General features: G+C 37.5%; 1 pseudogene; it reads left to right on the top strand.

Annotated features, from left to right (window-relative positions):
• The first annotated feature begins 12,389 nt into the window (after window positions 1–12,389).
• Window positions 12,390–27,495, top strand: part of LOC122178939 — a 19,769-nt pseudogene continuing 4,663 nt past the window's right edge.

Here is a 27,495-nt window from a genome sequence, read left to right as displayed (position 1 = left end):
AGGTGATCAATCAGAGGTTCAGGCCGTGACTCAGCAGTTCCCATACAAATAGGGTATGAATTAAATGTCTGATAGGATTTAATTTAAGTATCATAAGCAATTAGTTCGTCTTTGACTTATCCTTTCACAGTAATAAAAAAAATATCAATTTCATAAGCATCTCTTATGAGAAGTATTAAAACTTCAGTAAAACTGATTGGTAAAATACTTCAACAGTGAAGCCAGAAACTGTAAATATTATGATCAAATAGAAAGCTATAATTCATTGAATTGTTAGCTGACTTTTCATGCTGTCAAAACTTTTTGAAAGATAATTAACAAAAGTTGACAGCTTCCACAGTATTCATATGTATTCAAATTTCTCATTACTTTTGAAAGGTACCTTCAGGATTTTGCATGTTTTCTCCATCAGAAGCTCTAGATGTATTATTGCAAGAAACTTTATAATTCAGTGACATAAGAAAACACTTACTGAATGTTAACAGTAAAGCTATTAGATGGTATGATTACAGATGGTCCCACAAGTGTAGTTTCACAATGGGAAAAATACACAAAACAAAATCCCAATGCACAGAGACTATTTTCTGGAATATTGCTTAAGTTATTTTCTGGGAGCATAATCAAACAATGTTTCCAAAGGCAATTTTTGTGATTTTGTGTGTGTGCGTGTGTGTGTGCGTGTGTGTGTGTGTAAGAACTCTGAATAATCACTATTATGCTTGCAAACAATATTCTTGATCAAATATTAAGAGGCTTGCAGTGCTGTGCACGTGTTGTAATAATCGTGTTTATCACCACCTGACATACATGAGTCAGAATACAGTTTTATAATTGTAATTACTTTATAATAATTATATTTATAATTTTTTTATATGCTACAGCATGTTGGCTCAATAAGTGAACCACATGTGGAAGTTCAGGAGATCAGAGATTCAAACCCCTCAAAGCAGGCTGTGTAATACATATTGTTGATAACTTTTTTTCTGGTAAATATTCAGAACTGAAGTGATGCTGATTAGATTTTATGGACACAGATTACACATAACAGTTTTCTGTTTCAATGTATTAGCTCAGATTTGTTTTTCCTCATTAATTTTATTATCCTTAAGAGAATTCAGAAAGAATAAATTGAGGTCACTGCTGTAATATCTGCAGAAAGCCTATATTCTTGAAGTGAATGCAGTTTAAACAAATTTAACTATATAAATATTTTGCACTATATTTTGGTATTTTCTCCACTGTTGTTAACATATATATATATTTTTTTTTATTATTATTATTATTAGTATATAAGCCTCCACTAGATATTGCATTTTCCCTGCTAAGTACAGCGCAAAGCAGAAAATAGAAACCAGGAATTGTAACTCAACATTATGAAATTTCAGTTTTCTTTTTTAATATAAAATTTTATTGTAAAGAGAAACAACTGCTGCCTCAGTGACATAGCACAGAGCACACGAAGCCTTAAAATGGGTATTTGAGAGCTTTTTTACATTTTTTGAGAATCTTGTATCACATACATGAACAATTAAAACTACAGATACACAGAAAGGATCACATGTATCTATCCATCTTGTATTTCAAAATGGGAGCTAAGAGGAAGAGATCCTAATTGTAATTGTGATATGTTAAAGGTTTTAATCCTTTTAAAAAAACAACACAGTATGATGTGTATATGAATTAGAAAGAAAGCTGCTCTCCAAAAGTTGAAACCTAAAAATCACTCCCAACAAACGAAATTCATTTCTATAAGAGATGTCTGAATAACCCAGTAAAATGAAATACAACAAAGCCCAAAACCGTAGAACAAGATTGGATTTAGTACTTGCTTTCCACAGAACACCAAATTTGTCTGCTACATTGGTAATGGAGAAGTTTGAAAGTGAAAATTTACTATTGGATCATACATGTGAAAAGAGCTTACTAAGCTGAGACTGCTGTGACGTGTGCTAAAAGGTCAGTATGAGACATGCAGGAACACAGAGGCAAAAGGCAGCCCCAGTCAGACACAGCCCCTGTCTGGCCACCCCAACCAGGGCTGTCTGAGGATACCATCAGCCCTATGGGGCTGAATCAGAGAATTGGCTATTGTAGGGCTCATGGGTGCAAGCAGACTAACAGAGGGACACAGGATCTAGAAGTCAGCAGTTCGTGAACACATGGATCTGGGCCAGTTGCTGTGTTTGTCTCTGCATGAAGCAACTGGGATGTTCCAGGGGCCAGCTTCTGGGCATACTGCCTGAAGCCAGCCACTGGAGAAAATCATGTTTTACAGAATTAAAAAAAAATATATGTTTTTACACAATTAGAGATTTGCAGGGGTTGGAAGGGACCTCAGATCATCAAGTCCAACCTCCCGGCTAAAGCAGGTACCCTACAGTAGGTAGCCCAGGTAGGCATCCAGATGAGTCTTGAATCTCTCCATAGAGGGAGACTCTACAACTCCCTGGGCAACATGTTCCAGTACTTTGTCGTCCTTATTGTAAAGAAGATCTTCTGCATGTTTTTATGGAACTTCATATGTTCAAGTTTTAGGCCATTAATCCTTTTCCTATCACTGCTCATCACAGAAATGTGTAGCCTCATCCATTCATCAGAGACCCTCTCAGACTTCCTTTCCCCAGGCTAAACAGATCCAGGTTACTCAGCCTTTCCTCATACAGGAGATTCTCCAGGCCCTTTATCATCTTTGGGGCCCTCCATTGGACTCTCCATTATTGGACTTGGACTCTATATTTAATGAAGAAGGTTTCATAAAAGATACTGTTTCTAGGTACAGTTGTGATTTATAAAGCAGAGATGATAATTCCACCCTCTGGAAACATGAACAGATCCAGGGGCTTCTAGGGCTTTCAAAGATCTATGATGAATTTTTGTGAAAAAGAAAGTTTTTCTTGAGGCTGAAACTAGTAGAGTTATGCTGGCAGATATTTTAGCTCAAAATTTGTTCTACTGTATTTTGAATAGTCTGCTCCATTTCTGCATCACTGCTTGTGTCTGTTAATCACAAAACAGAAAGAGATGGCAATTGCAAGTGATGGATGATGCCTAAAAATATATAAAGATATCCCAAAGGAAAGAAACCCTACCAAGTAGCAGCATTAAATATATTATAATTATATTGGAAACTTTTGTGCCAATTATAGCTCCTTTGATAGATACTGCATTTAGTCTTTTTATATGGGGGACCTTGATATGAATCAGGACATCCAAGAGCTTTATGGATATAATGATAACAATTGCAGACTACTAGGCTTCCTTGCAACTCACGCATAAATCTGTGCTTTATTTCTCTTCAAGAAAAGCAGGTTCATATGTGTTAATTGTGTAACTCATATCACATCCTGCACAGGATTGCAAATATAAAGGAAATTACTCTACAAATGAAAGTTCACAGACAGTGTGAGGACAGTGTAAGGAGATGGAGCTTTACCAATCATGGACGTATCTTACAAGAAAACAGGAACAGTAATATATGCAGGATGCCAAGATACATTTAAGTTCCTGCTGTAAAAGATTAGAAAGACTTATAAATTGTATTAGAAAAATGTCAGACATCATATTAAGTATTTAATGATTTTGGATTGTATAGAATTTGTTGAAAAGAGGGAAAACTGTGACTCATTTGTGCATTCATAAACATTTGGGCTTTGCCAAACTGAGAAATAGATTTGTTCACCAAGCAAATAAAAAAAAAAAAATTAAAATTAAAAAAAAAAAAAAAAGCAAAAAACACACAAAGCACTAGTCATACTTTCCCATTCCTCAAAATACTCCATCCAGTGCAATCTTTATTCTTGGTACTCACGAGTGAGGAATAACAAAGGAAATTATATACATTTTTGGAAAATTAACTAACTTTGAGATTATATAGTTTTTAAAATTGTAAATCTCTTTTATTTTTCCTACTTCGTGCACTCAAGAATTCCAAAACTATTTCTTTTTTTCACATCAGCTTTTTACCATGGCTTCAGTATAGCAACAATAATTCATAGGAAATATTGTACACATAATGAGAAGCTGAAACAGTAATTGACAGATATTTAGATTTAATAAAAATTCTCTACTTCCTAATTCCAAATATTACTGCAAAAGTGTGCAAATATAGAGGAAATTACTCTACAAATGAAAGTTCACAGACAGTGTGAGCCTCACTGTGATGATGCTAAAATGACTATAAAGAGAATGAACATAAGGAAACAACAGCACACTTCACTGTAAATGTCAAGCAGTGTTATTCTGAAAAATGTCATAGTGATAATTAAGATGAAAAAGGCTCCAACTAGTAAGTGCAGTGTGGTCACTTTCAATTTATCAATTAAGGGAAATCATTTTTATCACTCATTACTACAAGAGACTCTGAACATCTTTAGAGCAGCATTTCTCTTAAAGAAAACCAGTATAGCTATAAAATAGCAAAATATTAAAATTTGATTTGTAGTACCTGGAGAAAAATGAAATTTCTTATATATTAACTTTAAAAATATGCTTGTACTTGGGATTTCATGGCTAGAGGGCTGCTCGGTCACTGACATGAGCTCCCTGTTACTGAAGGCAGACACACTATATAAGTACATTTATTAATCTTTATCTTAGAAGGTGGTTAGATTTTTGTCCTTCACTGCTCTTAATAAAAAGTGGTTCTGGTGCTTTACTGTTCTGATAGTTGGAAATTGCTAATTAGCAACATAAATTTATTCAAGCTCACATTATGCTTTTTTTCTTATTTTGACAACTTTATCCCTTAGCTTTGATGAATCTCCTCTTGCTCGACATTTCAAGGTCAAAATAAACAATATTGATATTCTGTCTCCTATTCCTCTTATCTAAATACACTGAGGCCTTTTATTTTTGCTTTATCTGAATGGTTTTACATTTCATTTTCATTTTAGTTGTCCTTCCATGTATTTGCAGGTAGATTTTATCTGTGGAATATCCCAACAAGATTTCAGCTCTCTCCTGTGCAATAGCATTCTCATCTCTCCTGGAGATACCTCACATGTTAAAATCTTAAATCTTATTTACTCTTCTCTGGTTGCATACACACACTGAAGAAGCACACGGACATCTCAAAGCAATTAAAACACCCAGGTTTTAATGGACAGACTTCAGCTCATCAATTGAAAGCATGTCAGTATGCAGGACAATTCTGCTTTTCTCAATTTGCAATGTTAACCAGAATTTTCAGTATCACACTGTCTCCTCTGTACTCTTTTTGCTTTCCCTCAAATCTAGCAACCTTCTAGGATAGCCCATATAAACTTTTCTATCTGTGCCACTAATATTGGGAAGGAGGTAATAAGGACACAAGCAAAGATCCCTTGAACAGGACTTGTTAAAGTCAGGCACAACTTCATTAAAAATATAAATAAATATAAAAGCTCTTGTTGGAATGTTGGAATTCTGCACAGCAAATACGAGACTAGAATTTGAACCTTGCAAAAGTAATTCTGTATTTCAACGTGAGGAGAGTATACAGGTAATTTGAGCTTTCAAATAGATCCCAAGAACATCTTTATCAGCAGTGCTTGCAGCAAAAAAAAAATGTAACAGTACAGGATTTCAATCTGGGCCTGGGAGCAGTTTGAGCATTATAGGACTTAGACACAGCAGCAGTTTGCCCAGTTTATAATACAACTTAATGCAATAAAACCCCTCTGCAGTGCAGAGCTACCTCTTGTAGCATCTTGCAGTAGAATTTACAAAAAAAAAACCAACAAAGTTAATAGCATTCAATATAAGATAGTAACGATAGCAGCTGCTCTGAGGTGAAAAGAACTTTTCAAGGCTAAGCCCAATACTTCTATCTACAGTCTAAAACTATCTTGAAAGCAAGCTTTTACAACTGTCTTTTTTCTAAGCACACAAGAAAATTCTTTTTTTTTTCCTTTGAATGATGGATAATAGAACTATGGATTCTGCTTTGAGTTTTCTGAACAAATGTTGGATAGTCTTCTAAAAAGAGTGAGGTTGGCTACAGTGGAGGAAGTTTTCTTGCAGCAACAGTGCAGGACGCTTGTTATATACAGCAGCTGTGAAGATGAGGAGACAGCAAACCAAGAAGTCTTAAACATAAGAAGGAAATAAAATTTCCAAAACTAAAATGATTTCAAGAATCTAGAAGGCATCATTCAAGGATTCAAGAGAAAATACAAACAAGTTTGAGCTCCTAAAGGAAAAGAAAGAAAAGAAAAAAGTTTTTTTCTGGGTAATTGTTATATACATACTATATATAAAATATATATATTTATATATATACTATATATAAAAATATATATAAAAGAATATTATAATTCTCAACTTAACTCCACGTTTCTTAAGGACTCATGCCCTTGCACAATGTGAGAAACTGAACTTTGTATTAAATGCGCCCTGAGATGCCCATCACTTCAAGTCCTTCAACGAGTAATTCAGAAGCCCAGTGAAGCTGTTTGTGAAATAAACACTGAATTTTTCAGAGCAGGGGCATTTATAGTGATATGCTAAGGCACAATGCTAGCTACCTAAGAAAATTTTAATATTAAAGCGTGCCATTAGCGTTAAGGTATCTGAAGGCTTGAATAACCATGTAATAGGAATTTTTCTAATTTTGGATTAGAAATGTTCACAGCTTAGTGGATAGGCCCTGTTCTTAGAAATAGTATTAATTATGAGGGAAGATAGGCTGGCAGAAATGTGTTTACTAGCTGGTGCTGCTCAAAAGCAGACGAAAGTACTCAAATTAATGAATTATGGCCTGGTTTCAGCTGGGACAGAGATGATTTTCTGCATAGTTTCTTGTATTTTGCTATGTTTTGGCTTCAAGAGAAGAAAAACATTGACAGCATCTTGATGCTTTAGTTGTATAGAGCACTGGTAGTGATTATAATATTATCATTACTATACTACTAGGATGTTATATAAGGCAATAAAAAGGAATTTGGCAGTGCTGATACTATAATGTTTATTCTGAGTTTGAAGAATTGAGTATTTAAGATGCAGTTTCATGACAGAACAAACCAATATAAACTTGGGTTTATAGAATTTAATTTCCCCACATGCAATTTGTGTTGTTGCAAGCATCTATGTGGATGTGCAATAAGCCAGTCCAGGGAGATAATCGGGCTGAAAAATAATTACTTTGCATATAAAGGGAAACAAGCAGGAAGAAGCAGACAAATCAGTAAATTATGTCCATAATATCCATTACACCAGAAACCATGTAATAAAATTCTACTCATGTACTACTAGTAATTAATTCGTGTATCAATACATTGTTTAATAAGGGAATTTAATACAATCATAAATAGCTCTGAAATGCATGGAGTAATTGAAAACATATGAATGGGTTCTAAAATTCTATACTTTTTATTCATACAATCATAACAAAATAAAATATAAACGCTTAATAGAAATCAACGAATAGTAAGATATTCAGGCATTTAGAACTTATCAAATTTGTTTATTCCAGCAGGAATCAAGAGAATAAAAAGCATAAGAAGTAAACTTAAAAAAAAATATCAGTATGTACAATGTAATTGTGTTGAGTTGTACTTACTCTGAGTAGTACTACTGATGAGCAGTGTTTACTATCAGCTGCAGAAAAGTGCAACTTTATTTTTCCCTACTGCAATTGCAAAACTTCTGTATAGTTTTTCCTCTTCTATCTTTCCCTATAAAATTTGGGAAAATATGTATTTCTAGATTTCTAACTTTGTCTAGAGTAGGACAGCACATTATGTGACTGTGTGATTTGGTCAGTTTAGTCGGTTTGTTGTCTTTTGGCATAAAAGTTTATGTTCTGCTTGTTGAGCAGGCTGTCCCCTGTTGCCCAGGGGCAGCACTTGTAGCAGATCCCCACGTGCAGCCATGGAGGAGCACTGGATGTGGCCTGAAGGAGAAGAGTCCATCCCCTGAAGGGATTTACTCTTTTCCCACTAAGCCAGACAGTGCCATGCCACCTGACAGTGGATTGTCTCAGAAAGCATGCATCAAACAAATAGCATGAATCATGCTCAGATATTCCCATGAGATGGTAACAGGACTTAAAGAGGGTGTTGTGGACCAAACATCCCTGTAGTCTCCTGCAACAAGAGGCATGTTGAGCAGCATCTCTACTCACAGCCTGTTTGTGCTTTTAAGGCCTTATTGTGCAGCAGCATTACTTGGGCGACAGTTATCTTCCAGAAACAGCCATAAATATATTCCTTGGAATCCGAAAATCAATATTTCCACAGAACTGCTTCTGTTTGGAAAAATCTGCTGTCACTAATGTAGATGAAGAAAATAGGTATAGGGCCATGCATTACTTTACATGGGATGCTGTAGAAAGATCCAGATTCTCCCAATCCAGCAGTAGGCTGATTTAGTGTTTCATCATTCATTCTCTTAACATCGTATATTGAAAGAAAGTTTTGGTATGATTTTTTTTTTTTTTACATGAAACTGTTTATTCCCTGTATTTCCTGTATGATTTTTATCATGTGGAGATAAGTATTTAAAAAAAAAATAAAGAACCTGTGTATGATTATATTTCTAAATAGCTCCTATATACTCCTATTTCAGTATTACTTGGCAATGTAAGTCCCATGTCAGCTTCTAGATGCTTGATGTTTTTGTTTGTTTGTTTGTTTATACACATTATGTGTTCATAGCAATATTCCCTTGATAATCTCATGCACCACAAAATTGGGCAAAATTGTCTTTCGTCAGTTTCTTTCTGGCTCCATTTCTGTTTTTTACAGCTTTTATGGCCCTTCTCATCACTATATTTGTTTTCATTCCAGTTCTCAGTAGTTTTCTTGCCTTTGTTTCTTCAGGTCTTTGCTATCTAAACAAAAGCTTGTATTCTCTAAGGCTGTCATGGATGGAAACAATTACACTATATTGCACTGATAAGAGGGAAGCTAGAATATAAGTATTGATACAGATACAATATAGTGATTTAACAAAGCTGAATTGTAAATAATGCAGCAACTTATCAAGATTCAAGATAGACAGATACACTTGATTATTTACTGCGCAGAGGGTAGGATAAGCATACTCATATAGGAGGCTTTCCCACTGAATCACAAGGCTCAAGCAGGCAATTGTGCTTTCTAAACTCCTTGAACCATGCAGGTAGGAAGCCTAGGTGTGGCTAAATCCACAGCTGTTCAAGACTTAGTCACTGTCATATGTCTAAGGAACTATATGTGGACAGTCAATCAAAGATATAATTTTAGCAAAGTTTACAACCAATCTAAAATGTGATCTTTGTGAAGTTAGCAAAGCTTATAATCAATCTAACTGAAAGCTTACTGAAGGGCAACAAGGCTTATGAAGGGCTTGGAGAATATGCTCAATGAGGAGCAACTGAAGGAACTGGGGCTGTTTAGTCTGGGGAAAAGGAGACTGAGGGGAGACCTCGTTGCTCTCTTTCAGTATCTGAAAGGTGCTTACAGTGAGAGCAGGGTTGGTCTCTTCTCACCGATGACAGGTGACAGGATGAGAGGAAATGGCCTTAAGTTGTGCCAGGGGAAGTTTAGGTTGGATATCAGGAAAAACTTCACAGAAAGGGTTGTCAAGCACTGGAATAGGCTCCCCATAGAGGTGGTTGAGTCACCATCCCTGGATGTGTTTAAAAACCATTTGGATGTGGTGCTCAGGGACATGATTTAGCAGAGTTGTTAGAGTTTGGGTAGTGTGATTAGGTTGTGGTTGGACTTGATGATCTTTAAGGTCTTTTCCAACCTGAGCAGTTTTATGATTCTTAGAGTCCATTTAGTATCTGTACTGGCAAGGTGTCTTGATGTCAAAGTGTAAGGGATCTCTGTAAAGGTGTAATCTTGAGAGATATCCCTGCTCAAAGGGAGGTCCTGTTGTGCAGCCAGCTGCTGTACAGGAGAGCTCCAAGGGAGAGCTTGGGCTGCTTTCTATTTTTAATAGGGATAAGGTGACTGACTCAAAGATTTCTTTTTAGGCACATGCTCAATTGAATAAACTGTTGAAACAGGTATTTGCTCTCATGCTATCAGTTCTTTCATTTGTGCTCCCCTCCACCCCGCCCCAATTCTGAGACAGATTTGTGGTTGTTTTCAGTATTATTTTCCTGTGCAAGACCTGCTATCTAAAAATAAAGCACCTCATTGATTTGGTAGGTGTTCATCAAGAGATCTACAATTCTCTATCTGCTGCCCATCTTCATCTGGAAAAATGGAGGGTACCTGTTGGGGAATGGCTCCAGGAACAAGGAGGCTGTGAGGAGATGTATGAGCACAGCTTGTAGGGCAGTACAGATTGTATACCCATGGAAAAATACTAGAGGCTAACAGAAGGTCACAATGCTTCTGCGAGCAGGAGGGAGTAGCCCAGGGAGGAACTTTGTTTAAGGGAGTTGACAAAAACAGATGGCATGCAGTTATATTCTTCTCTGCCTAGAAACAACTATTGTCCACCAATAGCAAGACAATACGATAGCTAAAGCCAACTATAAAACCTCTGTGTAGTTGTTAATAAACTGAAGCTGGATCATTCATATTGAGTCACGTCATGCTTCCCGCTCGGGTAGCAATAGCATTACTGTTTTAGCTCCACGGCAGATACCCTCTTCAAATTCCTGAACTTTTCCTATACGTCTAAATCCTCTTTTGTTTTGGGAATTTGGATTGGTTTATTTTGTTTTGTTTTGTTTCATTTTCTTACGCTGATCTGAAGTCTGTCATACAGAATTTAAAACTGCTAATCTCAAGAATTTCCAAGCAGAAGCAAGGATCAAGCTGTAAAGTTTTGTATGATGAATATAACCTCCAGTTCAGAATATTATCTAGTTATATGAAGCCTTAAACATAAACAGTTCAAAATCAGTGAACATCATGTATTGCTGCTTCTATCAACAAGCAATAATCATAAAACAGAACACTCCAACATTCTCTAAACTGTGTCTGTAGATATCACAGTCTCCTGGCCACTTGAAAGGGCAAGAATATTTGAATGACAGCTTGCAAATCCAATTTTTTAATTTTTCTATAGTGTTTTTCAATTTAACAACATTATTTTTTGTCTTTCTTCTGCAAGATTTCCTATTTTGCCCTAAGGGAACAATTCTGCATATATTTTTTTGTTTAAAACAGGTCATATTTACCATGTTGTTTTTGTCCTCTTGTGTGTCAGACACCTGGAATGAGACAGATCCTCTCTAAGAAAAGTGGCTTAGTGATTTACATATGACCAATTGCATTGATATGTCAACATACTTCACTGAGAGTTGATTATCGCACAGAGTAGTGCAATTGGAGTACTGTCCCACCTCTTCAGTCCTTGCCACCTAGTGCTATCCAGATCCCATGGCAGAAAAACAGTATAGGCATTGGTGGCACATTCCTCATAATCCATGTCATTTTTTTGTAAAATATTCACATTCCTCTGAAACACAGAAGACTGCAAAATCAGGAAATTTTAACAGAAAGATGTTCTAGCAGAAGACTTTCAGTAATCTCTACTTCACATCTTTTTGATGGTTAATGACATGGTGCTCAGGCCATCATCTTTCTTGCACAGATGGCAGCCCTACAGGCTACTTTGGGGCTTGTGAAAGAAGTATACAGCTGATTTGTTATTTTCCTTCCTGCTAGCAGCTGCAAAAGATTCCAACAGGGAGGGCAGAGATCTGGCAGCTTTCTTGACCTCATCCAGTCCTCTGTTATTCTCTCATGCTCTCTACTGTTTCACGTGCACCTCCTCTAACCTTGGGAAGTAATCAGGGATGGAGAGTTCAAACTCTTGTCTGATGCTGCAACAGCTGTTCCAAGAGAGTTCAGGTGCCTGAGTATCCTCCATCATTTCTAGAGTAGAACTAATAAATCTGAATGTACTACTGTGAAGAGGAAAAAATTCCTATCTGATGTTATCAGAGCACTGGTTAGCACTATGTGATGCTGTCCTGCTGTTATGGGAAGCACTTCCTGAGTCTAACATTTATACAGGTCAAGACCAAAATGCATAAAAGGTATCCTAAATCTTTGCAGTGTTGGTAGGTGAAAACTACCATAGAATCATAGAATCATAAGGGGCAAAGTAGATGAGTACAATCTCTTCCCTCACCCTGATGGACATCTCTCTTTTTATGCAGCCCAGGATACAGTTGGACTTTTGGGCTGCAGGTGCACACTGGTGACTCTCATCCAGCTTTTTCATGAACCAGAACCCTCATGTTCTCCACAGGGCTTCTCTCAGTGAGTTCTTCTCCCATCTGCACTCATGTTTGATGCAGCACCTTGGCCTAGTGGAACTTCATTCCATTCACATGGGTCTGGTTTTCAAACTTGTCCAGGTCCTATTGGGTGGTATCACTTCCTTCTGTTACATCCATTTGGCCACTCAGCTTGATGTTGTCTCTAAACCTGCTGAGGTTGCACTCAGTAGCACCGTCTATGTCGTTGATAAAGATATTAAGCAGCATTGGTCCAAAAACCAATGAGGTAAGGATGTGATGTGGCAGAAATCCAGGTAGATGACATCAGTTTAACTTCTTTTGTCCTCTAGGGCCATGTGGAAGGCTACCAGACTGAAAAAATTTGATCTGTCCTTGGTGAAGCTGTGCTGGCTGTCTCAGGTCACCTTCTTGTCTTGTATATGCCTTCATATTGTTTTCAATACAATCTGTTCCATGATCTTAGGGTGAAAAAATTTAAATAGAAAATATCACTGCTACTTACACGGAAACACTAAAGGAGTTTCTGAATGAAGATATTTGCTTTTCAGGGAAAAGGTATGGTTTTTTACAAAAAATAGAATTAGGTAGGCCAAGTATATCTGTGAGGTGATACAGCCATGGTACAGATGACAAAGCAGGATTATAAATCTGGACCTTTGATGAAGGGTCATCTTTGTTATTGAAGTTCTCACTGGTAAACTTGTGAAACTTTAGGAAAAGGGAGAAGATATCTCTAGTCAGGAGAACATTTCTTTTCTTTCTAACACAAGCCAAAGTGGTGCCAAATATTTTTCTATCAAGCACAGGATACAGAGCAGTACACTGCATCCGTGCAGTAAAGTCAGAAATTATAACACTGTTGTTCAGTTTCACACTAGCATCCATGTTGATAACATTTAGACAGAGGATACGCATGTGCCATATTTTTCTTAAAAGGTTTCCGGGAAGGTCTTCTTGCAATTATCATTTCATGGCAGAAAAACTATGGGAAAATGAGCAAAACTGATTCTATTTCCAGGACAGACCATAAAAAATATAAAAGAGAGAAGTAAAGTAAATAAGAAAAGCTAGCAAATCCTATCAGCCCTCTTGTTTCTAAGTTGTGAACTTAAGTTTTAGAGCATTATTCAGTCACCCGAAAAATTTTGATGCTTCTATTTTTAAATAAAGTGGTCAGTGTTTCAAATCATCTTTTTGGTTTGGGTTTCTTCTGATGCCTTTTCAGTACTGTATTTTATATACTACAGCTATGCTTCTTTTTCCCTCTGAACTTGATGCTTCTGGGAATGTTCTTGTAACTTGTGAGTTCACCATTATAAAGCATATTTGATAGGAAAATGCTGCTGCTATTAATTACAGAGTGGCAAGGATTATTCTTAGTGTAGATGAGAACATTAAGGCCTTTTATTATTCTTTTGATTGTCATGGAGATTCACAGAAAGTGGTATCATAGCAGAAAAAGACCTGTATCAATTAACACAAATTAGCATCTCTGATGGAAGTCTGGAAAAACAGGAATGAATGGGATGGAAACTGTCACATTTTTCCTAGTGAAATGAGTCCCTAAGAGTCATTTCACTTCACACAGAATCAAAGCCTTACATAGTCTTAGAAATTTATACCAAGATCAGTTACTGCCTGACAATATATTAGATTTAGCAACTGATAAATTTGACATAAAATAGCTCTCATTTCTAAACTTACAGAACTATATTTCACCATTCCACCTATACAAATCTCTGCATGATCCCTTGCTTTTATTGCATTTTTCCAAGTTCTAGGATTATACCACAAGAGAGAGGTGAAGAAAATTGATTATACTACATTTGTGTTATTTTTCCTAGCTAATGAGTTTGTCTAGAGGAGCACCCCTGTAGGTTTTCTGCTGCCTTTCTCTGTATGTCTCTATTTTCTCTTGTAACTCTAAATGTAAACACTTTTCAATATTAAATTCCTCTGTTTCTTGTAAAAAATCAGGCAATTTTCTCTCACAAAAGCACTTTATGAGCTTATCTGTCAGGGACAGGTTTATTCACTTGCTCAGAATGCACCTTTTAAAGCACTTATGCCGTTTCTTGTTAAAAGATCTATTCTTTGCCAGAATCCACTTCTTCTGAGGGTTACTTGTCCTCTCTTGATATTGGATGTCATAAAAAGGCCCTGTCATATAAAAAGTTTCTCTATTTCTCTATTTTTTCACAGAAGTAGCTTAAGGAAAGTAAAAAAAATACATTTAGGATTTGGAAATCAGGAGGCAGTCTGGGCTGTAGTGAGCATGAGTTGAGTTTGTGATCTTGAGGAATGTGGGATTGGCAAAGAGCAGATTCAGGAACTTGAATATCAGGAGAGGGAATTTTTTGCTGTTTAAGGAATTATTGGATGAGAACTGGAAAGTTGGCCTTAGGTACAAAGGGATGGAATAAACCTGGCAAATCTTTGAGGACAACTTTCACAGAATCACAGAATCACAGAATTGTAGGGGTTGGAAGGGACCTCCAGAGATCATCGAGTCCAACCCCCCTGCCAAAGCAGGTTCCCTACAGCAGGTCGCACAGGTAGGCATCCAGGCAGGTCTTGAACATCTCCAGAGAAGGAGACTCCACCACCTCCCTGGGCAGCCTGTTCCAGTGCTCCATCACCTCACTGTAAAGAAGTTCTTGTGCATATTTGTGCGGAGCTTCCTATGCTGCAGTTTCCAGCCGTTTCCCCTTGTCCTGTCTCCACTCGCCACTGAAAAGAGTCCAGCCTCGCCATTCTGCCCCCCACACCTTAGATATTTATAGACCTGGATCAGGTCCCCTCTCAGTCTTCTCAAGGCTAAATAGACCCAGTTCACTCAGCCTTTCTTCATAGGAGAGATGCTCCAGGCCCTTCACCATCTTTGTGGCCCTCTGCTGGACTCTTTCCAAGAGATCCCTGTCTTTTTTGTACTGGGGAGCCCAGAACTGGACACAGTACTCCAGATGAGGCCTTACCAGGGCAGAGTAGAGGGGGAGGATCACCTCCCTCGACCTGCTGGCCACGCTCTTTATAATGCATCCCAGGATCCCATTGGCCTTCTTGGCCACAAGGGCACACTGCTGGCTCATGGCCAACCTGTCATCCACCAGGACACCCAGGTCCTTGTTATGGTTTTGTGATTTTTGGTTTTCGGTATTCCACATCATAACATCATGTAGGGCACTGGGAGATTAACTGTTAATGCTCAAATTCTGGGTACCTGTCTGGAAGAAAAAAAGAACTACATTCCCCAGGGGACTTTGCGGTCACAGAGAGGAGATACAACTCCTGGCAAGGTCACCTGATGCACCTTTTTCGTTCGCTCTTCTTCATCTGCTCTTTTTTCATCTCGCTGCTGCTCAACTGCACATCTCACCTCAGTGTTATGGTGAGACCTATCCACCTTTCGGACATTCTCTCTCTCATTATATTTGATTTATTAGCTTCAATTCTAATTATATTGTATGATGGTGTGTTATCTTGCATTCTGATACTATATTTAGTAAATTTGTTTCTCCTCAGATCCTTGCCGTTGTTTTTAATTATTTTGGGGTCCCCTGTTTCCTTTTTCCAGAGGCACTGATTTTGAGAAATCCCCCCGCCCCGCTGGTCACAGAAGTGGGCCGAACCAGCCCGTAAAACATTGACAGTCCTTCTCCGCAGATCTCCTCTCCAGCAGGTCATGTCCCAGCCTGTACTGATACTTGCGGTTATTCCTTCCCAGGTGCAAGACTCTACACTTGCTTTTGTTAAACCTTGTCTGGTTTTTTTTTTGCTGCCCAGCTTTCCAGTCTGTCCAGGGATTGCTGAATGGCAGCACAGCTTGCAGGTGTGTCAGCTGTGCCTCCCTGCTTTGTATCATCGGCGTACTTACTGAGGGTGAACACTATACCCTCATCAAAGTCATTGATGAAGATATTGAACAAGACCAAACCCAGCACTGACCCCTGGGAACATTGCTAGTCATAGGTCTCCAACCAGACTGCACCACTGATTACCGTGCTCTGATCTTGGCCAGTCAGCCTGCTCTCAACCAAACTCACTGTCCGCTCATGTATCCCACAGTTTCTCAGCTTTGTTTTCAGGATGTTGTAGGAGACAGTATCAATAGCCTTGCTGAAATCAAGGTAGATGACATCCACTGCTCTCCCCACATCTACCCATCTGGTGATGCCATTATAGAAGGCTATGATGTTGGTCAAATATGATTTTCCCTTTGTGAGTCCATGCTGACTATTCCTGATAACCTTCTTCTCTTCCAGTTTCTTGGAGATGGCACCTTCGCTGGGACAGAGATGAAGCTGACTGGCCTGTAGTTTCCCAGATCCTCCTTCTTCCCCTTTTTAAAGACATTTGTATTGGCTATTCCAGTCTTCATGCACCTCTCTTGTTCTCCAACATCTGTCAAAGATGATAGAGAGTGGTTTGGCAATCAACTCTGCCAGCTCCCTCAGCACACATGGATGCATCCCATCAGGGCCCATGGATTTGTGCACATTGATCCCACTTAGATGCTCCCAGACCACCCCCTCCTCAATATATATCTCTTCTTAGAAAAGCACTGATAAAAAGATTTGCTTACTGAGCATAAAAAGATTATAACATTTTTCCATGGACTATGAATCCATCTTTCCAATCCGTTATTTTTCTTGGAAGTCTCATTATATACTGCACTGAAAATGTTTCACATTTTAGTATTAGCAACTTTGAGAGACTCATACTAACCAGTGTTGCTGAAATGTTCTTAAAATTATTCAGAGAAGGATTAGAGCTCAAATTTATTTTCCTTTTGTTCCAAGTGTAAATATATTTTTTATTGTTTTCCAGTTGTTTCCTATCTTTACATAAATATCATAAAATCCATTTTTTCTTGTTGCTATAAGGGGCTTTGTTTTCTTCTCTTAAATTTCCTAATGTTCTGAAGAAAACAGAAAAGAGAGTGCTCCTGGCACTTCTAATTATAGGATAATTTGAATGTCATTGAAGGGAAAGGGATTGTCCAAATAGTGAATGACAGAACAGACCAAGAAAGGTAGACAACTGAACTTGATTACAACCTAAAATTGCCACTAAACATTACAGAAATCTTTACGAACTGTTGTTTCATAAATTATTTGTGACATTTACAATAAATATTAAATTAGATCTCCTATGGTGTACATAGATACCAGTATCTATGATGGATACTGTCAATGCAGCCAAACACTGATCTCTAATACAATAAAGAAAAAGGTTTAACTGTCAGTTTAGCTGTAGAAACATTCCAGCAATATATTAGAGGTAAGACATAAAACAAAGAAACAAAAATGTTGCTTACTCTTACAGTGAAAGATGCTGTGAAAGCAAGACAAAAATCTGAGCTATTGCTTCTAAAACTAGAAAATTCTAAACTATTTTTTGTGTTACCTTTTATTTTTCAGTTCTTTTCTCAGACTGAAATTTCTGATGCCTTTCCAGACCTTCTCCCATCATCCTTCAATGATAACAAACCCAGAGCGTCTTCAGTGAAGCTTAAAATGTGGGTTTGATCTTACTACCAAAATTTTGAGAGAAAAAAACCTATTTTGCTGAAAATAGTTATAGTCTGATTTTATTTAATTTCATAAAATGTACACATGTCAGAATACTGTTTTCTTTGTCATAACACTCAGAAAGTGGAAACATGAGTTTACCAATAATTTTATATCATTTTCAGTCAGCATTTAAACCTTACCCTATTATTTAATCTTCTATGTACTCCTGTTTTCTACATTCCTGTTTTTCCTTCTTTTAAAACAAAGGATAACAAAGCCTTCTTGTTCACTCTTACCTCCAAAGATTGGGGGATCACTATTACTATGAAATTGTCATTTCATTCCTTTTAAATTCAGTAGAAGTCAATTTTCAAGACCCTAGCAGTAGATTTAACCACACAGTTACCTTTAACTGTGTGTGCTACTCTCCAGCAGACTCTTTCTTTTTTCTCACACTGCTCAGATGTGAGATACAAGAATGTAAATGTAAGAAGAGAACGTTTACCTGTTTTTAAGAGAACATTAGCCTATAGAGTTGCCAGGGGAGTGGCATGAGTTGAGTTGTTTATTTTACTTACTGCTGCTCATTGGAAAATGGTTCAGCAGCAGACATAGCAGGTGTGGTGTTGGCCAGTGGCAAAATTTAGACTCCAGCTGCATCATTAAAGCAAATCAGAAATACTGAACAGATATTTTCTGTGTAATCATACAAGCAGAAATATTCAGGTATTGCATTACTCACTGCTGATTTGAACTGCATGGGTATAATTGAAATGATTTATTTTTTTACTTCTGTTCTGCGGATGCTTGGTCTCAAAGATATGCTTTAAACTGATTGACAGGAAGGATTGTTTGACAGGATTGACTGTACTATTTTGAATTTTAATTTTAATTCAAAGAAGAGGCAAATGCTAGAAATGGGCTGGAAATTGCTGTTGAGGTTATCAGCAAATGAGCCAAGGTTATTAATGAGTAAAATTACAAATCTCCCCTTCATCTTCAGACAAAAAAGAACACATAGCTATTGTATTTGCTGCAAAATTATGTGATGCAGAAAAAAAATCAAAAAGTCCTCTCATGAGTAAGTGAGAATGTCAGATCAGTTGTCACTTATGTAAATTTTGATATTTATAAGCTAGGCTAGACCTTACTGAATCAAAGAGACTTTGACCTCCATTCATCAGCAAACTGACAGGAATTTACTGCTGGATTTCAGACATTGGCAGTAGGGTGAAAACTTCTCTCCTGGAGGTTTGACAGACTGTATCTGGCAGCACAAGCCTAGAGCTACTCCCTGCTTTATCAGTTCTCTGTACCCACCGGGGATTGTTTTCCCCAGTGAGAGCATGTGCTTCACATAATCTGAAGCCATAAAGATGAACCATGATCCTTTACCTCATCTCATCAGGGCAAGTGAACAACAATTGCAGAACCCATAGGACCTTCTTTTCTTTTTCATTTAAGATTGTTATGAACTGATGAAGAGCAAAATACAGCCAAAACTGTGAAGCACTCTACTACTACTCTACTACTGTGGAAGCAGTGGAGCTTCCACTATATATTGATGAAGAGTGTTTAGGTATTGAAAGGCTGCAATGATGTCACCACGCAGCCTTCTTTTCTCCAGGCTGAACAAGCCCAGCTCCCTCAGCCTGTCTTCATAGGGGAGGTGCTCGAGTCCCTTGATCATCTTCATGGCTCTCCTCTGGACTCTCTCCAACAGCTCCCTGTCTTTTTCTGTACTGGTGGCTCCACACTTGGACACAGTACTCCAGATGGGGCCTCCCAAGAGCAGAGTAGAGGGGGACAATCACCTCCCTGTCCCTGCTGGCCACCCCTCTTTTGATGGAGCCCAGGATACCTTTTGCGTTCTGAGCCACAAGGGCACACTGCTGGCTCATGTTAAGCTTTTCATCTATCAGGACCCCAGATCCTTCTCCACAGGGCTGCTCTCAAGGACTGCCCCTTCCAGTCCGTAGTCTGATCTTGAGGTCTGAGTGTCAACAGTTCTCATAAATTTAAGTTTTTACAACAGAAGAGAAGCTAAAAAAAAAAAATGAAACAAATACATCTCTGCCATTCCATTTTCTCACTAAACTGAGAAAAGACACATGACATAAAGATACAGCAGAAAAAAAAAATCTCAGTGTTTTTTAAAACTTGTTCTTGTTTTTCTTTCTCTGTAAATTAATGTTAATAACTCAGTAGTTCTCAAGAGAAAGAGCTAGATATTTATTTTGAATTATATCACTGATGTGAAGGAATGCACCTAAAATTCACAGTTCTTGGAAATGCAGAATAAAGACTCAGGTAAACAGTTTACCCTGTCTTTCATAAAATTGCTCTTTTCCATTTTAGTATATAGCTTTTGAATACAATGAATAACAAAAAGCGTTCAGTGTTTAGATAGGTTGTCTGTGATCTTTTTCTCGCGCTGTATTTCAGTTGTAATAGAGGTATTAGCTTCCCACAGAAAACATGCCTATGGGATTTTCTAGTTTTATTTTGTTAATTTTTTATTTTTCTACATAGTGTTGCTGCTCAGCACAATGCAGTTCCTAAGATCTGATATACGGGATTGTTTTTATTTGTTTGCATTCAGGGAATGTACCACACTGTTGACATACCCAGATGCTGTTCTATTCTTGTATATCTACAGGTATACAGTGGTTTTTAGAGCCCAGGCTAGATAAAGAAGCTGGTTGGTACATTAAAAAAAAAAACAGTCTTCATTATTATTGTTCTTTCGTTCAAATCTTTTTCATATATATGCTTTTATTTGGCATATTTCTTTTAATGTATAACAAGGAACAGTTGTAGATTCTAAAAGGCCCCATCCTAGTTGTTTGCTTTTATGCTTTCTGTGGGCAGTGTTTTAAGAAAACCAATAGACACAGTTGTGCATAGAAATTGAGTAGCTGAAAAAGAAAGCTTTCGACTGAAATAAAAATTCCATGGTGATGTTAAACAGAGTTATCCTTCTCTCTTCATGTAGAAATTGTTCCATCTTTTAGCAGATAAATAGCACTCAAATTGCCTCCCCCGAGATCTCCTGCTCTCCAATTGGATCTCATATCTTTCCTGGCATAGAAAACTGTTATCCTGCTAAGATCCTGCTAATGTATATTTTTTTCTATCAGTGCTAGGTACATGTCAGCTGGATTTGGGACAAGAAACAGACTGTCCTTCAGACATGCACATAAATTGGTTTCTCAGAACATCTTCACTGAAAAATTATTAATCACTGAATCATATCACTACACAGACGACTACTAAATAGCAGATATTAAAATGCTTATACCTATGAAAATTGGGAAAGAGAGGAAATTTTTTAACCAGTAAAGTAGTAAATCTCTTGGAATTTATTTGTAATGCTTTAAACAAGAAGATAATTCCCCTGAAATCTGAGATAAGAAAGTTTATGGTTTTAGTGTTAGTTTATATAGGATATATAGGCTGCCCAGGGAGGTTGTGGAATCTCCTTCTCTGGAGACCTGCCTGGATGCCTACTTGTGTGACCTGGTGTAGGGAACCTGCTTTGGCAGGGGGATTGGACTCAATGATCTCTGGAGGTCCCTTCCAACCCCTACAATTCTGTAATTCTGTGATAGATGGTTTGACTGCTTGACATGGAGGACTTTGAAAGTTCCAAGCTATTCCTACCTTAAAATAGTTTTCCCGTGACTCTAGAAGCCTTCCTAGCCCATTTTTCCAATGGAATTAATATTGCTCATCCAGCTCTGTATTCTGTCATATGCTACAGTGATAAAATAGGATGCATGTAAATCTAGTTGAAAAAAAAAAATCTGTCTTTCTTTTCTCAAAGAGCATACTGAAAGCAGGAGGAAAAAAAATATCGTAGAAAGTAGATCTTCTGATTGATGTTTACTTTTACATCTGACTTCCAAATTTTCTCCTATACTTGAGAGCAAGGGTATGATATCAGTGATTCATTTCCTTTGGATAACTTTGTCACACCCTTTGAACACTTCAAAAGGAGATTTAGATATACAAACTGAAGACCTATTTTTCTACAGAAGGTAGTAACTATGAGAATATATATATATATGTATATGTAATCTCCAAAAAGCTGCTGAGCTACTCTAGATCAACAAACTGTTTTTGTGTTTAAGTCTGTGAAATTGCCCTTGTAACAATAATCTGAAGGAAAGAATGTGTTTAAAGAGAGACAAAGCATTTCAACAGCATTTATGTAACATACAGAGAGATTTTTCCCTCTGTTAATATCACAAACCTGTTGTAATTTTAATTTACAAAGAAAAATTAGTATTGACATTCATTACTCTTTGAAAGCAATTGCTGTGATTACTTTTTAAACACTGCTAAATCCTGGAGAATCATGATGATGGTCATTCCTCAGCATGTCAATGGATGTGCCTGTTCCTCTCCCCCTTGCTCAGGGCTATTTTTCCCTTCCCATTCACTTCAGGATTCCCAGGTATTCTTCCTTTCTCCTTTCCTGTCTGGATTAAATGTCCTTGCAGACTTACTTAATCTTTGTCGACTTTTAAAAAATTTTGTTTTGAACACAGTTTCGTTCCAAGTCCTTTCACAAATTACTTTATCGGATTATTTAAGTTTAGAGTACTCATAACTCCTTTAGTCCTTTAAATTATTTATTTTGCATATTGTGGATAGGAAATTTGGGTCTGAGCTACAGTATCATAGACAATTTTTTTTTTTCATTTTACTCATGCTGAATATTGAAGTCTATTTCTGTATATAGATAAGAATGTATATTTATATATGCGTTTGAACAAAACATGGTATTCTGACTTTTCTGTACTTCAGCTGGAATACAGTTCTTAGCTTCCTATCCAAACTGTTTGAACTTAAGGGTTATGTTTCCAAGGAAACTTGTAGCAGTCTGTTTGAGCATCAAATATTTTCCCTGTTGTAGAAGTTAGCGCAGCAAAATGTACAGTGGTCTTGGGTAAATTGGAAACCCACTCTGCTGAAGTGTGTATTTTAATGGGAAGGATGGTTTTTTTTTTTTGCCCAATAAACAACTTTGCAATATCATTGTCTGTAAAGAACAAAGTGTTAGTCGTATAGTCTGTACGAAAGACTGTCTGTAACTACAATATTAAAAAATAAATAAAATATCCAGTCGTTGTCTTCTCTTAGATACATGATCAACATGATCTGCTATTGTATTTTTTCTGAAAGGAGGAAAATGACTTAGACGTTTCAGTCATAATGCATTACTGTAACTTCAGAAATATCTGGAAGAATGGAGTGATAGCACTTCTCTGTAACATATCAATCATTCAGTGCAGTCTGAACTCCAGTGCAAAGTTTCTGTCTCCTGTCAAATTGAAGAGGCGCACCCTCCCCAGTAAAAAAAAAAAAAAAAAAAAAAAAAAAAAAAATTTTTTTTTTGCCCCAGGTTTTCAATGTCTCTCTTGAAAACTACATCTATAGCCCTGCTAGTAAAATGAACAAGGTAACCTTGAAGTGTGTTCCAGGCTGGATATTGTCACTTCACACTTTCCAAACAAAGCTCCTAATTGAAGCAATTTTCCCTCCCACCCATGAAGGGAGGGAGAGGTGACCATATTTACAAATCCCCACTGGTTACATAAAGGAGAAACTAACACTTAAGCTCCAAACACAGACATCAATTTTAATGAGAATCTCAGTACTACAATTATCTTAAAAGTATCAACACTCTTACAGTTCTAAGGTATGCAACAAAACTATATGGCTTTAGAAGAAATATAAATAAGACTGGCATTATTTAACAACTATATGAGAGAAAGAAAAAAAGAAACAGAGGTGGGGAGCAGAGTGGGGGGAGAGAGAGAGACAGATGGAGAAAGACATCGCCAATCTGGCTTCCAGCATTGGTCCAGTCAGGGGACAGGGTCGCTGATCTGTGAAAGCACTCATTCTGAAGCATCCAAGTCTTGAAATTCTGAATCTTCTCTCAGGCATCCTTTTGTGCCTGCTGGATTTACAGGTGCACGATCTCAAAGTTGTAAACAAGTTAGTTTACAATAAAAAACTTTTTCAAAAACGAGTTTGCAGACATAACTTATTGCACCAAAACAGGAATGTATTTTTAGAATGAACAAGGCTGTCCCATTGTTCACAAAACTCTGTCCTCCAGCAACACTCCAGCCTTCAGTATGTTGTCATGGCAATGGTTTTGTCTTGTGAGTTTTAGAGGCAATTCCAGGAATACCATAGGTAAGTGTTCTTCTTTGGTCTACTACAAGTCTAGAAGTCTTTATTGCCACTTAATTGCAGACAAACCCTGCCATTAGGAGAAACTGCTGCTGCACGGAGAAACTGCTGTAACTTCAACCCTGCTACAAGAGGAAACACTGTATTCGAAGAACAGCAAAGAAAGATGCATGGCAGTGGGTACTCTCTGTCAATTACAAGTGCTTCTTAGAAAACATTAGAGGAAATAATAAATCATCACTTAAGAAAATATTTGTTTTACAGTAGGACAGAAGTACAAGGGCTGCTGTAAAACTAGTGCTTCCTATTTTATTATGTTGCCCCATAACATCAGAAGCAGATGTTAGAGTTATAGAAGTACAGGTGGAACCTTCCCACCAATATTCCATTACATGTTGATGCCGTGAGACAGATGGTAGCTGAAGCCTTCCGCCTGCAAAGGGCTTCATACAGGTGTTCGCAATCGTTAGGGACTCATCGGTCTGTCCATTTACCTCGGTGCACACCAATGTGGTGGGTGGTAAAATGGCGTTAATTGCAAGGAGCACACCCTTCTTAAAACTTTCCCCATGCCTTAGGGCTACTACCTGACCAATGAACATGTGGAATGTCTTGTTTCTTCCTTATTTGGTCCATCCTGTTCTTCTCCCTTATCTTCAGGCCATTTGTTGCCATGGTTTCCCAGGGGCCGAGGGGCCCCTGTCGACCCTGTTCGACTACAGGTAGCAGAGGAACACTGACAAAATGGTGCCTGACATGAAAATGTACATGAAGCATAGGAGAGAAATTTATTTCCTTCATGCAGAAAAAAGTGGCACCCATTGATATTTACCAGTGCTTTCTGAATGTTTATGAAGACCAAATGGGATGTAAGCACAGTGTGGGGTGGTGGATGGCATGTTTCAGCAGTGGCAACAGTAATAGTATGTCACCTCCACTTGTGCAGATTTTTATGAGCACAGTATGAGGCTCTTGTTCATCCCCATTGAACATGCATAACTAATGTTAGTAACTGTGTCAGAAAATAGTATTTTGTAGATGTGAGTTTGCTCGATAAAATAGTGCTATTGTTCTCTTTGTTGTAGTTTCCATGAAAATAACTAGGAGACATTGGTTTTGGAGCAACCTAACCTACATACATTGATTGTTAGGATGTAAGAAAACACCCTAAATAAAGTACTTCAGCTAAGTACTCCAGCATCCTTAGTAACTCCCAGTAATTATTTGTAGCTAAACAGTTGAAATTTAAATATAGAATATTTGTAATTTCTTTTTCATTTGACTCACAGAAATCAAACTTTATTACCATAAAGTAGTTACAAAGCAGGTATATATTTTTGTTACAGCGCATCTGTTTTGCCTTTGCTTGCTCTATACCCCCTTGCCTAGTTCATAATTAAACAAATGCCATTCTGAAATAGTTCTGAAGAAATATGTTCCACATCACACTCAGAGAGAAACCTAAAAATTTTTGTAGGTTTCTAAATATATGTATGTATGAAAAAAAAGTATTTTTTCTGTAATCTGCTTTCACACCAGTTGTATTCAGACAGTCTCTTCAAAAATATGCTTCGTAGAATCATAGTTATAGAATGGCTTGGGTCAGAAGGGACCTTAAAGGCCATCTAATTCCAACAATTTGCCATGGGCAGTGTTGCCAGCCATTAGATCAGGATGCCTAGGGCCACAACCAACCTGGTCTTGAGTACCTCAAGGAATACGGAAAAAAACCCACATCTTCTTTGGTCAACCTGTGCTAATGTCCAACTACCTTCTAAGTAAAGAATTTCCTCCCAGCATCTAATCTAAACATCCCCTCTTTTAGTTTAAAACCATTCCCCTTTGTCCTATCACTATCATGCTGTATAATGAGTCACACTCCCTCCTGTTTATAACCTGTCCTCAAGCACTGGAATGCCATAGTGAGGTCTTCCTTGAGCGTCTCTTCTCCAGGCTGAGCAAGCTCAGCTCCCTGACGCTTTTTTCATAGAAGAAGTGCTCCAGCCCTTTAATGAACTTCATGGCCTTCCTCCAGAACCAGTCCAACAGCTGCATGTCTTTCTTGTGCCAAGGGCCCCTGGCCCAGATGCAGTACTCCCAATGGGGCCTCACGAGGTTTCATGACCTTCTCAGACACAGAGGTGATGCTCACTGGTCTACAGTTCTCAAGGTCTTCCTTTCTATCCATCTTAGAAATGAGAATTATGTTTCTCTTTGTCCAGTCATTAGGGACTCCACCTGACAGTTACGACATTTTGATTGTGATGGAGAGAGGTTTCCACAAACTAAAATTTAAAAAATTAGAAATTGTGATATTTTAATAACAATTCTGTTTAAACTATTTTTAAAGGTCTTTGTTTCCAAATTCTCTTAACAATACCATAAAAAAAACCATAGTTTGTATAACTATATTGTCATATTACATAATTTGAAGTTACTGCATGTTCAGTAGCTAACAATGAGATGAAGTGAAGATTGTGAGTGTTAGAAGAAGATTTGTTTGTGTTAGGTATGCACTGCAAATACAATGATAATTTGAAAAAAATATTAGGCCTTTATATTACATATGTCACTCTGAATGCAATGCATCCTATTTATTTCCATGGAAACTACAACAAAAACAAAGAGTACAATAGCAGTGTCTGATAAAGCAAATTCTCAGCTACAAAACACTATTTTTCTACATTGTCGCCGCCAGTTGTCAGGCATTTTCACAAGCAATGAAGAAGAGCCTGCATGTCATGCTCGTAAAAATCTGCACTAGTGGAGGTGACTTACTATTGCTGTTGCTTTGCTGGAAGAAGCAATGCGCCATCTCTCTGTGCTCACATCTACTGTTTGGTATCCACAAACATTCAGCAAGTATTGAAGAAAGTCAGCGGGTGCAGTTTTTCTGCATGGAGTAATTCAGTTCCATACCTTTGCTTCATACACACTTCCGTGTCAGATATCGTTTTTTCAGTGTCCCTCTGCTGCTACCTGTCGCATGGCAACAATATGTAATGGAATGTAACAGGAATGACATTAGAGGCATGAGAATTTTGAGTTATGGAGAGTCACATTAGAGGATGAATAATGTTAATTCAAAAAAAACAAAAGTAATTTAATTTTTCTCTAAGCCCACTGAAGCCACTGACTCCATATTGTGCAGCTATGTTTACTTTAAAACTCGAATTACGTTATACTAATAACAGAATACCAGTCTGCTCATAACTAAAAAGCAATCTCATTTTGGCTGTGGGGTGGGGAGGTTATCTTCTGGGGCTCTATTTTTATTAATCAGTGACTTACATTCTGTGGTTGATGATATGTTTCCTTTCCCCTGAAGATAGCAGGGGGTTCTGATGACATACACTGCAGATTTGAGCAGTCACCCTGATCCTGTTTGTTCCTCCCTTCCAGTCAATACTTCACTCAGGCAACTCTCTTTACTTTTAAATATTTTTTGACAACACCAAGGTCTAGTTTTGTTCAGTTTTTCTAATATATGCAAACACCACTGAGTGAAGCCTTTCACAGATTTAATAAGTAGCTACCCCACTGCTGCTCCTTTATTTTCATTTTCATTTTCATTTTCATTTTCATTTTCATTTTCATTTT

This window comes from Lagopus leucura, unplaced genomic scaffold (genome assembly GCF_019238085.1).
Source record: "Lagopus leucura isolate 7727_CA_CO unplaced genomic scaffold, USGS_WTPT01 Super-Scaffold_100002, whole genome shotgun sequence".
NCBI lineage: Eukaryota > Metazoa > Chordata > Aves > Galliformes > Phasianidae > Lagopus > Lagopus leucura.
Note: the sequence above shows the minus strand (reverse complement) of the source record. Positions and strands in the feature narration are given on the sequence as shown.